General features: G+C 38.9%; 1 pseudogene; it reads right to left on the bottom strand.

The window, feature by feature from the left end:
- Positions 1 to 13,002: 13,002 nt before the first annotated feature.
- Positions 13,003 to 14,433, bottom strand: LOC129471190 (protein RCC2-like; annotated as a pseudogene).
- Positions 14,434 to 15,104: the final 671 nt, after the last annotated feature.

Genomic DNA, 15,104 nt, shown 5'->3' with positions numbered 1-15,104 from the left:
ATTACATAATTACTTTTAGAGGTGTTCTTTGTTATTTGGTGTGTGGATTCAAATTCTGTCTGGCGTCACTCACTTTGTGAAGAATTTCCTTTAATATTTCTTGAAAAGAAAGTTTTCTAGTAATAAAGTCTAAGCTTTTATTGATCTAAATGTCTTTATTTTACCTCCATTTTTTGAAAAATACATTTGCTTTATGCAAGAATTTTAGTTGACTCTTTTTCTTTTAGCATTTTCATGTCATCCTCCTGCCTCTGGCTGCCATTATTTGTGATAAGAAGTCAACTGTTGATCTTATTGTGATTCTCTTGTTTGTATTGAACTGTTTTTCTCTTGCCACTTTCAAGGTTTTTCTCTTTGTCTTCCAACATTTTTACTACAGTGTTTCTGGATGTGGCTCTATTTGTAGTTCTGGGTGTTGATTCTACTTGGAGTTCATTGTGTTTCCTGGATATATACATTAATGATTTTCATAAAATTTAGGAAGTATTTGTCATTATTTCTTTGAATTTTTTTTCAGCTCTTTTCTGTTCATTTTTCTCTCTTCTCTCCTCTGATGCTTTCATTAGGGGTATGATGGCACAGTTAATGGTTTTCTACATATCTGTATGGCTGTGTTCATTTTTCTTCATTCTTTTTTTTTCCTGTTCTTAATCTCTATCAATCTGTTCAAGTAGGCAGATAGCCAGACATGAGCAGGAGAAAGAAGCCCCTGAGAAAGGAAAAGTCTGGGACGGCTCACACCCAAGGGACCACCCAAAATTTGCATATTACTAGCATCTCTAATGCTGGAGTGGGTGGGGACTTAGTCAAATGTGGGTAGGAAGGAGAGGAAGTACCTATGCAGAAAGAAATGACCCAAAACACCTCATTCACTCTGCAGTTAAGATGTCAGAATATTGCCAGCTACATGCTTTTGCTGATAAGAAGGACAAAAGGGACATTCCTAAGAAAAACCTGGCACCATAAGTACAGATTAAGTCAGAGAAGGAAATTCTAAAGAGATCTGCAGGTGCAATAGGTGTAGATTTAACCACTATACAACCTTCCTGGGGTGGCGATAATGAGCAGGGTCACCATCAGGTAGAATTCATCTTGATCACTGGCCCTTGCATGTGCATTAACCAACAGTAAAGGAGGGTCCCACAAGCCTAGGTGGGGGCAAAGGTAGGGACTTAAGACAGGAACTGGAAAAACTAGACAAAGAAATAAGGCAGAGACTTGAGACGAGTCAGGAATTTGAAGAAGTCCAACACGATAAAACTCCCTGTGCAGACACCCTTGGGGCAGTTTTCCTATAGGATCAGCCTGATCCTCCCTTGAGGCATACCTATTTTTATAATAAGCTCTTTACACTATATTTCCTTTCAATAAAGCTATCTTCGTACTGTCTCTTGGTTGAAATCTTTCTTCCAAGTTAAGACAGGAACTGGGACACCTGCTGTCTCTGGTAACAAATCTATTTGCACATCGGTGATTCTTTTCTTAGAATTCAAATCTATTGTTGACCTTTCTAGTAAATTTTATTTAAATTGTTTTACTTTTCAATGGTGGAATTTTAATTTGGTTCCTTTTTAAAATGTCTGTCTTCATATGTTTATTCTCTATTTAATGAGATAGTGTCATCATGTCTTTATTCTGTAAACATGGTTTTCTTTAATTTTTTAACATAATTTTATTAGCTGCTTTGAAATTTTGTCACCTAACTTTATCTTTCTTCCTTTCTCAGGCGGTTTCTTTTGCCTGTGTTTTTCCTGTATATGAGCCACATGCTTGTCTATGTCTTTTCTTATTTCATAACATATTTGCTAAAACGTGAACATTTTAGATAATATATTTTAGCAGCTCCAGTTACTGATTCCCCTACTTCATGGCTTTTTTTTTCTAGTAACTTGGCTGCAGTATTCATTGAAGTCTTTTTTTGTTCAGTGTGAAATTTCTGATATTACTTCTCACAGGGTCCCATCCTTGAGTATGTAGCAAGTCACACTGAGATGACAGTGGTTTTAGCAGTGCTCTCTTTGTTCCTTTCTCTGATCTCTCTGTTAAGCTGTCTGCCTCAGTTGGTATTCACTCTTGCTGTTAGGTTACATTAATTGGTTTTGACTGACTTATCATTTTCAACAATGTCCTGGTGCACATAATTTTCTGAAGTGTGATCCAATTAAATATGGGACACTTTACTGGGATAGTTCTGAACACAAAATTTTGGGGTTGGTTTTGACATCAGGAGAAATCTCTGATTCTTTCTTACAACATAGCTGGCCTACAGTGTAGGTTGTTGCTCTCATGGAGCTAGTAGCCTCTTCTTTATTGCTTACTACCACAATATTCTTTGATTTCTACAGTGCCATTAGGCTTGAATTTCCCCGCCCCCCCCCCCCCCCGCCCTCCGCAGTTTGTTTCAAATAAAGTCAGTTCCCTTGGGGAGACATTTAAGCTCCCATTATTATGGTTAGCCTTTCTCATTATGCAAAATTTCCATGCCACTGCTCTGGAGCTTTGGACAGAGGCAGTGGCTCACTTCTTAAAGAGTGATTTTGAAGACATACTATAAATCAAAAGAGTGGAATATTGACATATATATATAGACAAAGATCAATGGAGCAAAATATAGAGAACAGAAATAGACTCATAACCACATGGTCAATTGAATTTTGACAAAGGTATCAAGGTAAATTAATGAGAAAAGATAGCTTTGTTCTTTTCAAAAATAATAGTGCTGAACAATGGGAGAATACTTATATGAAAATAATCCTTGTCCTTCACTTTATATATAAAAATTAACTCAAAAGATTATGGTTGTATAAATAAAATCTAAACCTATAAAACTTCTAGATATCATAAACATTAGATGTCTGGGGACACCATAATGATTTTAAAAGTTAAATATTTATATTGCAGGCACAACAAGCAATAGTATAAAAGAGAAAAAAACTGGTAAGTTGGATATCATTAAAAAACTCACTTATGAAGTGAAGTCCCTGAACATAAATTTGAAATGAAAATTAGAAACAAGTTGATATTTATCATTGTATTAGTTTGTTCTTATACTGCTAATAAAGACACATCCATGACTGGGTAATTTATAAAGAAAATAAGTTTAATTGACTCAAAGTTTTGCATGGCTGGGGAAGCCTCAGGAAACTTACAGTCATGGAAGAAGGAGAAGCAAACACATCCTTCTTCACATGGTGCTGTAAGGAGAAGTGCTGAGCAAAGGGGAGAAAGCTTCTTATAAAACCATCAGATCTCATGAGAATGGATTCACTATCGTAAGAACAGTATGGGGGTAAACATCCCATCATTCAATTACCTCCCACTGGGTCCCTCCCATGACGTGGGGATTATGGGAACTACAATTCCAGATGAGATTTGTGGGGACACAGCCAAACCATATCATTCTAACCCCGGGCCCTCTCAAACCTCACATCTTCACATTTGAAAACACAATCATGCCTTTCCAATGGTCCCTCGAAGTCTCAGCTCATTCCAGCATTAACCCAAAAGTCTTAAGTCCAAAGTCTCATCTGAGGCAAGGCAAGTCCCTTCCATCTATGAGCCTGTAAAATCAACAGCGAGTTAGTTACTTTCTAGATACAACGGGGGTACAGGCATTTGGTAAATACAGCCATTCCAAATGGGAGAAATTGGCCAAAACAAAGGGGTTACAGGCCCCATGCTAGTCTGAAATCCAGTAGGGCAGTCATTAAAACTTAAAGTTCTAAAATGAACTCTTTTGACTCCATGTCTCACGTCCAAGTAATGCTGATAAAAGAGGTAGGCTCCCATGCCCTTGGGCAGCTCCAGTCCTGTGGCTCTGCAGGGTACAGCTCCCCTCCCACTGCTTTCATTGGCTCATGTTGAGTGTCTGCAGCTTTTCAAGGCTCATGCTGCAAGCTGTCAGTGGATCTACCATTCTGGGGTCTGGAGGATGGTGGCTGTCTTCTCACAGCTACACTAGTAGTGCCCTAGTGGGGAGTCTGTGCGGGGGTTCCAACCCCACATTTCCCTTCTGCACTCCTCTAGCAGCAGTTCTCCATGAGGGCTCAACCCCATAGCAAACTTCTGCCTGGACATTCAGGCATTTCCATACTCCTCTGAAATGTAGGTGGAGTTTTTCAAACCTCAATTCTTGACTTCTGTGTATCCACAGGCTCAACACCACATGGAAGATGCCAAGGCTTGGGGCTTGCACCCTCTGAAGCAATGGCCTGAGCTGTACCTTGGCCCCTCTTAGCTATGGCTAGAGCTAAAACAATTGGGACTCGGGCCACTAGGTCTTGAGGTTGCACAGAACAGGAGGGCCTGGGTCATGGTCCGGGAAACCATTTTTCCTGGCCTGTGATAGGAAGGGCTGCCATGAAGTTCTCTGACATATCCTAGAGACATTTTCCCCATTGTCTTGGTGATTAACATTTGGCTCCTCATTACTTACGCAAATTTCTACAGCCAGCTTGATTTTCTTCCCAGAAAATGTGTTTTTCTTTTCTACTGCATTGTCACACTGCAAATTTGCCAAACTTTTTATGTTCTGTCACTTCTTGAATGCTTTACTACTTAGAAATTTCTTCCATCAGATATTCTAAATTATCCCTCTCGAGGTCAGAGTTCCACAGATCTCTAGGGCAGGAGCAAAATGCCACCAGTCTCTTTGCTAAAGCATAGCAAGGGTCATCTTTGCACCAGTTCCCAAGAAGTTCCTCTTCATCTGAGACCACCTCAGCCTGGACTTTATTTTCCAGATCACTATCAGCATTTTGGTCAAAGCCATTCAACAAGCCTCTAGGAAGTTCCAAACTTTCCCACATTTTCCTGTCTTTCGAACTCTACAAACTGTTCCAACCTCGGCCTGTTACTCAGTTCCAAAGTCACTTTCACATTTTCAGGTATCCTTACAGAAGTTCCCCTTTCCCTTGGTACCAATTTACTGTATGAGTCCATTCTAATGCTGCTAATAAAGATGTTTCTGAGACTGGGTAACTTTTAAAGAAGTGAGGTTTAATTGACTCACAGTTTAGCATGTCTGGGGAGGCCTCAGTAAACTTACAATCACGGTGGGAGGGGAAGCAAATACATCCTTCTTCACATGGCATCAAGAAAGAGAAGTGCTGAGAAAAGGGGGAAAAGCCCTTTATGAAACCATCAGATCTCATGAGAACTCACTCACTATCATGAGACCAGCCTAGAGGTAACTGCCTCCATGATTCAATTACCTCCCAAAGGATCCCCTCCCATGACACATGGAAATTATGGGAACTACAATTCAAGATGAGATTTGGGTTGGGATACAGTCAAACGATATCAATCATAAGTTGTATATTCCCATGGGAAAAGTTCCTTCAATGAAAAAAATCAAATGAAAGGGAGAATAAGAATAGGATGTCAGAGAATAAAGAAAAGGAAGAAGAAAACAATATAAATAAAGGAAGCCTAATGGTAAAAAAAAAAAAAAAGACTTCAAAGAACCCACTGTTCTTTGAAATCCATCCTCAAGAAATAACAAGGCAAATCAAAAAGTGAGATAAAATATTTGCAATCATATTTGAAATCACGTATATGTCAAAGGAACTGCATTCATAATATATATGAAGAACTCAGTAATAAGACAATACAATAATAAAATGTGAAAAAAACATTTGAACAGATGTTTCTGAGAAGATATATTGTGAATGATAAGCTCTGAATGATATTCAAAATCTTTAAAATTTATCTAATTGTTCTTTTTTTCCCCTAGCTTGGGCTGAGGTTAAAGAGAGATAGATCTACTTATTCAGTTTCTACAGTCCCTAGCCATTACCAGCAAATACAAGTAAGGGCTTTTAACACATGCAGTTTGGGGAATAAAAGGAGAAAATAGTAAGGGTTTTCATGATTGCATTCTGTTGAGTGTATCCTTTCTCTCTCTTTCAAGCAAATTAGAATTGGCTTCAAAAATGGGGAAATTTGATGATCTTGTTGGAAACAATACCCTGGTGTCTTTAGGCTGGGAGGTTTACTGAAGCATCCAGAGTCATTACAATCCAGGCTGAGACTGAAAAATTTCTCTACTCTTAGTGGCTAACTATGAGTATTTTCCATAGATCAAATATGTGCTAAGGAGACAAAAACAGCCAGATTTTGTCTCAGATTTTATTTAAAATGACCACCTGGATGGTCTGAGAAATGACTGCTGCAACAAGTTGGAGTTATCAGCTCAAAGTCCAAAGGGATTGTTTGCAAACAGCCAGCGAAGATGTATACCAGATCAAGAACACTTCATATGTAGTAGTCATATATATAAAAGGAAAATGGTCAGCTTTAAACATCTGCCACATCCAGGGACAATGTACCCCAGACCTATTCCCATCGACTGAGAATGTTTCTGTGAAAGGCAACTAACTCCAGATCTTATTTGTGATGTAAACCAAAAAGTATCTGAGACAAGTCTCAATCAGTTTAGAATTGTGTTTTGCCAGAGTTATGAATCATAACCCATGGCACAGCCTCAGGAGGTTCTGAGAACATGTGCCCATTGTGGTTGGATTATAGCTTGCTTTTATATGTTTTAGCGAGACATAAAACATCAATCAATACATGTGAAGTATACATTGGTTTGGTCCAGAAAGGCAGGACAACTCCAAATAGAGGCTTAGAGGTCTTAAGTGGATTCAAAGCTTTTGTGGTTGGCAATTGGATGAAAAAGTTAAGTTATTACCTAAAGACCTGGAATCAACAGAAAGGAGTGTCTGGTTAAGATAAGGGGTTGTGGAGACCAAAGTTCTTATTATTTTGATGAAGTCTCATAGATGGTCACTCCCAGAGGCAATAGATAGCAAATGTTTCCTATTAAGACTTTAAAATGTGCTAGACTCTCAGCCAATCTTTTCAGGATCAGAAAGAGACCTGGAAAGGGAAGAGATTCTGTAGAATGTAAATTTCCCCCACAAGAGTCAACTTTGCAGAATCATTTTAAAATATGTCAAAGAAACATATTTTGTGGTAAAATATTTTGATTTCCCTAAGGGCCCTGCTGTCTGTCATGTGATGCTATACTATAGCCAGGTTGGAATTTAGTATCTTATTGCTACAAAGAGTCTGTTCTACCAGTCATAGGATCTCTGTTTTAAAGTTAATGCTGGTTAGTTATGCGCCTGAACTCCCAAAGGGAGGAGAGTTTATGAGCATGTCTGATCCTTCCTTCACCTCATGGTCAGAAGTGCTTTCTCAGGTTTAGTTGGGCTCCCTTGGCTGATAAGAGGGTCCATTTAGTGAATTGGGGGTTTAGAATTGTATTTTTGCTTTACAGAGATTTTACCTCCAAGCACAGAGAAAGATCTGGCATCACAAGGATAGTTTTAAAATAAGTGATACTATGAAAATGTTAAAAATAAGCAATACTATGAAAATATTATTTTTTCATTGCTTCAACGACTGTAAGTTTTGGGGCATATTGTTAATGAGCAAATATTAAATCTACCTTTTTTTTTTTTTTTTTTTTTTTGAGACGGAGTCTCCCTCCGTCGCCCAGGCTGGAGTGCAGTGGCGTGATCTTGGCTCACTGCAAGCTCCGCCTCTCGGGTTCACGCCATTCTCCTGCCTCAGCCTTCCGAGTAGCTGGGACTACAGGCGCCTGCCACCACGCCCGGCTAATTTTTTTGTATTTTTAGTAAAGATGGGGTTTCACCATGTTAGCCAGGATAAATCTACTTTTAAAAGGACATGATACTAAAATATTACTCAGACCTAGTAATGTGAATAATAAAATAATAGTTCAAAGGTTACACCTTAAATAAAATATAAATAAAGTAGAACTGTAAACAATTTGATATTTTGTACTTTTTCTAGGAAAATTGGGGAAAAATTTTCAAAATTGGTGTTTCACATCTCCCATACAACGATACTTCTTTTTGTTGGCTTCTTAAACTAAAAATCAAGATTATGATAAGAAATGTCCTGTTAAACAAATTTTGTATATTGTATTTGCATCTGGACATGGAGTGATATTGCTTACCATGAGGTATCACTTATATCATTTCAACTAAAATCAGAGTGTGAATAATATAAGTACAGTAAACCAGCTGATCAAATTCAAAATCTCATTTAAAAATGAAACAAAATACTTATCCATTTACCTTTCAGTAAGATATAGTTTGGTTAAGAAGAAAAATGTGTGAGAGAGTGAGAGAGAGCTAATTTAGTTACATCAAAATTCCTGAGATTTAAAAACCTCTTTTTGACCCATTCACCTTCTTACAGCTTAGTATTGCCCTTCTACTTGTCGGTTTAGAATTAGCTGTCAAATTTTTCTGGTTATATGCCAGTCTTTCTGTTCATTTTTAAACAGGTATGTTTTAAGTGAAATGTGGAGTAAAAAATGGCTTAGACAAATCTGCTCGTGAGCTCTTTGCTCTGTCACTAATTAGATAGATGACTTATAGAGTTTTATTATTTTCTGAGTTTTATTTTCTTTAAAGTGGAAATGACAAAATCTGCTCTATAACTTGGTTGTTGATCAAGTTTAACGAGTTAATAGATAAAGCACATAGCACAGACTAGGTTTCCCTCTTTCGAACTGTCCCTTTTAAGTAAGAAAATGCAATATTCTTATTTATCAATTTTAAAACTAATTTAACACAATAAATATATGTTACATATCAGAGTGAATAAATATTACAAAAAATTAATGACTGATGGTATATCATTTCTAACTTTAATAAATTTTTAAATGTCTTAACGTGTTTTCTAAGCACTAAAAAAACCACTTTTTCTATGTATTACAATGTTCATATCAGATGCCACTAGAGGTACTTGTATTATCAAAAGCGTCTTTCAGAAGCATCAGTTGAAAATGTAGAGGAAATTTTATTAAAGTGGAAATGCCAGATAGTGATTTCTATATTTAACATTTCAACATGTTATGAAAAATTAAACTATTTTCTGCATTAATTCATTTCACTTTTAAATAATTTATTTCAGAATAAATAATATTTTCTGTATTATTGAGTAAAATATTTTTCACTTAATTTAAGCCATTTAAAATAATGATTTTTTTGGACATGACACCAAAAGCACAAGCAACAAAACTAAAACCAATGAGACTATATCAAACTAAAAATTTTCTGCCCAGTAAAGGAAACAACTAAGAAAATGAAAAGGCAGTCTATGGAATGGGAGGAAATATTTTCAAATAATTTATCTCATAAAGGTTCATCAAAATATGTAAGAAACTCATACGACTCAACAGCAAATAACTAAAAAACCCAATTAAATAATGTGCAAATGACTCGAAAAGAAATTTTTCTAATGAAAAGATACAGAGGACCAGTAGGCATATGAAAATCTACTCAACATCACTATCATTGAAGTCCAAATCAAAATCACAATGAGATATCAACTTACACATGTAAGGATGGCTATTAGTGCAATGAAAAACAAGTGTTGGTGAGGATGAGGAGAAAAGGGAACGCTTATACATGTTGGTGGGAATGTAAATTAATACAGCCATTATGGAAAGCATTATGGAGGTCCTTCAAAAAACTAAAAATAGAAACACCATATATATGATCTAGCAATCTCACTATGGGGTATATATCAAAAGGATATGAAATCAGTATGTTAAGAGATGATTTCACTCCCGTGTTCATTGCAGCATTATTCACAGTGGCCAAGGTGTGGAATCAATCTAAGTGTCCATCAATGGATAAGTGGATAAAGAAAAAATGGTATATACACACAATGGAATATTCTGTAGCCTTCAAAAAGAAGAAAATCCTACCATTTGGGATTATATGAATGAAGCTGGAAGATGTTATACTAAGTGAAAAAAGCCAGACACAGAAAGACAAATACCACCTGATCTCACTTATATGTGGAGTCTAAAAAAGTCCTCTTAATAGAAACAGAGAGTAGAAGGGTGAATATAAGGGGCTGGGGGTTTTGGGTTGGAGGTGGGGGTGGTAGAATGGGAACATGTTATTCAAAGGGAGCAAACTTTTGGTCATAAAATAAGTAAATTCTGGAGATCTAATATATAGCATGGTGCCTTTAGTTAATAATGTGTATTTGGAATATACAAAGATAATAGATGTCAAGTATTCTCATCATACACACATGGAGTTGACAATGTGAGGTGAAGGATGTGTTAATTGGCTTTCTGGTGATAATCATTTCACAATGTATATACGTTTCAAAACATCACATTTTACACCTTAAATATATATAATTATTTGTTAATTATACCTCTAAAAAGCTGGAAAAGATAATGTATTAAGAAACAATATTTCAATACTTTGTGTTTGTATTGTTACAAAAGGAACTCTTTAAAGTGTCAGGTAGCTTTGCCTTATTTTGTCAGTTTTGTGGCATTGCATTGTCAAACTCTTCACATGTTTGCACAGTTGCTTAAATGAAGACTAAATCAGCAGCTCTCTTAAAATTACATTTAATGCGTGGCATTCCCAGTAATACTTTGATCTCAAGTTGTTATCCAATGCAATTGATTACATATTTATTAGGCGTCTACTACATTGAAGGGACTCTGCTCTAGATACAAAGATGAGGAGAAGCACAAGATATGGTCTGTGTTATTTTAAAAATGACAATTTCCTACATAAGCATATCACTTGGGATACAAGAAGGAGATGGCACACTCAAATTAGGATAAACTAATGTTTAATTCACAAAGCTGCTTATTAGAAAGTAGCAGGCTAATAAAGGGGAATCTCAGAGTGAGTAACTCAAGATTACAGTGAGGAATAAAGGAAGCAACTACAGTAAGTTTTGGTAGAGGCTTATGGAGGGGACTGTCTGGAGAGCAGCAGTGACCTCAGGTCAAAGAAGGCAGCCAGCCTGAGATGACCTCACAGGGCAGAAACTAGGAGGATAAATACCTTACTTTGCTTTCTTTTCTTTCCTTATCTGCCAGCACTCCCCATGAGGGAGATCATTGATGGAAAGTTTCAGTACAGAGATCGATGAAACCACAGGGACAAAGAGAAAGTGTTAGGCAAGGAAATAAAGACCAAACTGCTGTACAAAACAATATTTTGAATTCTAAGCATAGGTGTAAGTAACTTTATATGAGAGTTTAGATTTTTAAGAAAATCAATTAATTATGTGTTTAGAAGAGCTAAGAAAACTTGAAGGAGGGAATGGCATGGCATGTGAGACAGCTGAGTGGTAAGGTATAAATTGTTCAGAATAAACAGAAGTGATGTAAAAAGTGTAGTTTTGTTTGTTGGGAAAATATTTTGGAGTGAGAAAACAGCTGGGCTTATTACATGTTTTCTACAAAAATGTGTGTGTATGTGTTTTACTTTTTCAATGTAATTAAAAAGGGAAAAACAAATAAACTTACTATCATGGACTTAATTTTTTTGTTAATTTCTTTTTCAGTTTGTGTTTTTGTATAGTCACACACACAAAAAGAGAAAGGACATTAAAATAAGACATAGGGCCCACATGAAGAGTATTTGATTTTCCTTTTAAACTATTTTTGTTTTTTTAAACAATGTTTATTCAAAAGTTTACTCCAAGAAGAAAAAATATATATATGAAAATTACAGCATTAAACCCGGCACCTTAGACCAAACCACAACCCTGTCTTCAATTCCCCTTCACTCTAAGCCTCTTTCAAATTCTCTTTCCTGACTAGAGGATCAGTCAAATGCTCGTGGGGTCAGCACCATGCCATATTCCCAGCAGAGCCACTGTATACCTTTCTTGAAGAGTGCATGCCACCCCTCCCCAGACCCCAACTCCTTGTTTTAAAGGATTTAACACATCAGGAAGTTCATTTTGAAATATCAGCCAAAAGGAATGGGGCAGGGACGAGCCAGTCTTCACTTGAAAGATCCTCTTCCTGCTCCAGTCCTTGGCAACAGTTATAGAAAGGCTAGCTGCCCGCTTTCCATGAGTCCACTGGAAGCTCTAAGCCCAGCCCTGCCCAGGGCAGCTCCTGCAAAGGCCGGGTGCTTGGTGCTGGCTCCTCAACCTTCTTGGTGACTACACAACAAAGGAGACCTCCAGGGTACAAGAAACACAGATCCCCGAGCCACGTTCCAGGAAAGAGATATGTTCAGGGAAGTCAATTAGGCCTTCACATGGAAGCTTGAGTCAGAGATGGTGGTTTTGTGGTGATTTGGACAAATTAGGTTAGTTTAGCAAAGCTCTGAAGTTGCAGAAGCTTTTCCCATGACTCCTGATTGAAGACAGGACAATAGAGATGAGTACAAAGTGAGATGAAGTCTTTGAGAGATGCAGGCTGGTTTCCTGCCGCAAGGCCTTGGGACTGGCCCAGACAGATACTGCTAAGTCCCCTGCAAGGGAAGAAGTCACCATAAGGAGGGACTGGGTGGAAAGTAGAGAAAAAAGCAACAACCAAGTCGTTTTTGGCATTTTAACATGAAGACAATGACAAGTGGTAACAAAAAAGCAATAAATAACTTGAAAAGACCAATATTTAACTTGCCCATCCACCCAAGTCTCACACTTAAGTTCTATTCCCATCTCCCGCAAAAGCACCACTGAATTAATTAATTATCTTAAAGCACCCAAAGCAGTCCAAATTCTCTGGAAGCAAGGACCCTCCCGCCAGAGGTGTTGCCTCTCTTGAGCTCAAGTGAGGGGAGGGTTCCGGGAAGGGCACCTTGTAACTAATGCTGCACAGCACGCACTGTGCCAAGCTCCAGCACAGGGCACTTGACTGGGACACAGGCAGTGGTCACGGCATCAGTGCTGACAAGCGAGGAAAGGGATTCTTCAGTAATCCCAACCATTTGGTACCAGAGCCAAGCAAAGGAGACTAAAAGAGAGCTGAGTGAAGAGCACTACTCCCAGTCTCAGAAACAGGACGGCCAGTACTAGTCAGTGTCTGGGTTGCGTGAGAGAGAGACTGAAGCCTAAAGGCAATAAAGACTGATACATAAAGCGCTGATCCTTCTTGTAAGGACCAGAGAATGCACTTGACAGCTGGCAAATCTCTAACTGGCAACTGCTGTGACAAGGCTCTGGCTGGACAGGGAACTATAAAGAGTTTGGTTTCTGGTCCCTGCAGGCCAGTTTCCTGAATGTTGGCAACAGGGCCCCAGCTTGTGATGCTCTTATGCAATGATGCTGCTCTTCTCACAAGCCAGGCTCCAGATTCTCCAGCCACAGAGGTTCTGCCCTGATTTGGGGTACATGGTAGACTCACAGGAGGTACTGGTGGCCCCTCAGATAAACAGACCACCCACTTCACTGACAGCAAAGGAGCAGGTGTAACCAACATAGCCAGCATAGATCTGGGGGCACCCCATGCCCAGGGAAGTCAAACAGCTTCACCTGACGAGGGGGAACAGTCTCAACTTTCTGCTCCACATGGCCCAGCCAGCCATAGCCAATGAAGCCCTGAGAAGACTTGTTTCTGGGAGTCCAGAACCAGCGTGTAGTTAGTGCCACAGGCTGTGTCTCATTCAACCGTTTGGTACAGGCAGAATCTGTCCATCTTTTGTTTTCTGGATGAAGACAGCCAATGGCAGGGTTTGCAGTAATACTCTAATGGCTGCATCAGGGTGATGAACTTCCCATCCAATTGTGTCCCAGCTGACCATATTCAGGGCACTCAAAGGAAAAGAGGTTTCCTTTGCAGTCCATTATCACACTGAATTCAACTCCACAGGCCATTTTGGTAATGGGCTGGCCTTTATACCTTGTCTGTGCCAAGCTGTGGACAGCATTTGTCTGGTTACCAAGGCCCAGCTATGCCATCTTGTTCTCCCCAAATGTGAACAAGGAGCTGATTTCTGTCAAGGTCAGTGTGTGGTTCTGCCCACATGCTGCTGGCAGGATCACTTCGTGGCTAAGACCTTTGATGAGTCTGGGAGCTTCCACTCTCTTGGTGTTGTCATGTCCCAGATGCCCCTTCTCTTGTCCACAGCAGCTCCACAGCTTCTCTTCTATGGTGATGAGGAGGCTGTGAGCAGCACACTAACCAGAAACCACTGTCCACACCTGGGCACCACCAGGTACCCACATGTCTGAGGCCCCTTGCAAATTCTGACCGAGATTGCCGTAAGCAGCTTTTGCTGTTTAGGCACCTCCTTTCAACCAGTCAAGTCCCAGTTGACTGCCCTCCAAATCAAAAGTTGCCCGTTGTACTTCGACCCTTCAAGTTTGATGTGTTCCTTGGTGTACTTGGGCTGAGTGATGACCACAACCACGCTGCCCCCCTTGCCCACCACTGCTGGTCTTGCTGCATGCCTGATCCCGTCCCCACTGGGGGCCCAGTGGAGCTCCAGACCGTCCTCAAGGTCGTTGCTGCTGTCCTTGCCGCTGCTGCTGTTGCAGTGCTTCTGCCGCTTGCGCCTCTTGCTGGAGGTGCCTGCTTCATTTCCTGGGCCCAGCATAGGCAGAGCTGTTGCCCTAGTGAGGCTCCTGACAGGCTGCAGCCCCTGCCTTCTTCCTGGATATGGTCATGGCTGGAGGGAGAAATCTAAACTATTTTGTATTAATTTTCTCAAAAGAATACATGTAATTTAAAATGTCAAATAACACTAAAGGCTAACAATGAAAGTAAGAGTAAAAACAAACAGCAATGATCTGATCATGCTCTATCATGTTCCATCCCAAAGGCACATAGTCATCACTTAGGAAACTTTTCACAATATTTACCTACATATGCTATGAAGAAACTATATCTTTTATGTTCAATGCTTGCAAATTACATGAAAGGAATTATATACATGCTGCTTTACGTTTTGATGTCATCTTTCTTTTATTTTTGTATTTTCTGTATCTCTATTTCTTTTTTTCCCTTAAATTTTTTTTTTTACCTCTCCTAACATCTTCCACCTACTCCAATAAAAACCCCTGTCCTTCCCTCCTCAACTTCTCCCCATCCCATGACCAAGCTCTAACCCATGCTAAAGAATGAAGGTTTGCTCCTTCCTTTTCTTCTTCTGAGTTATGTAACTCTCTACACGTTTGTATGTGTTTATATGGTGTATATATATATGTGGAATGTTTTGGTCGTGTTTTGATTTTTTTAAAATATGAAGATAATATTTCACACTTTAACCTGTATCTTTCTATTTTCACTCAATAACACCTGATGGAATTACTTCAAATCATTTGGAATAATCATTCGT

This window comes from Symphalangus syndactylus, chromosome 21 (genome assembly GCF_028878055.3).
Source record: "Symphalangus syndactylus isolate Jambi chromosome 21, NHGRI_mSymSyn1-v2.1_pri, whole genome shotgun sequence".
NCBI lineage: Eukaryota > Metazoa > Chordata > Mammalia > Primates > Hylobatidae > Symphalangus > Symphalangus syndactylus.
Note: the sequence above shows the minus strand (reverse complement) of the source record. Positions and strands in the feature narration are given on the sequence as shown.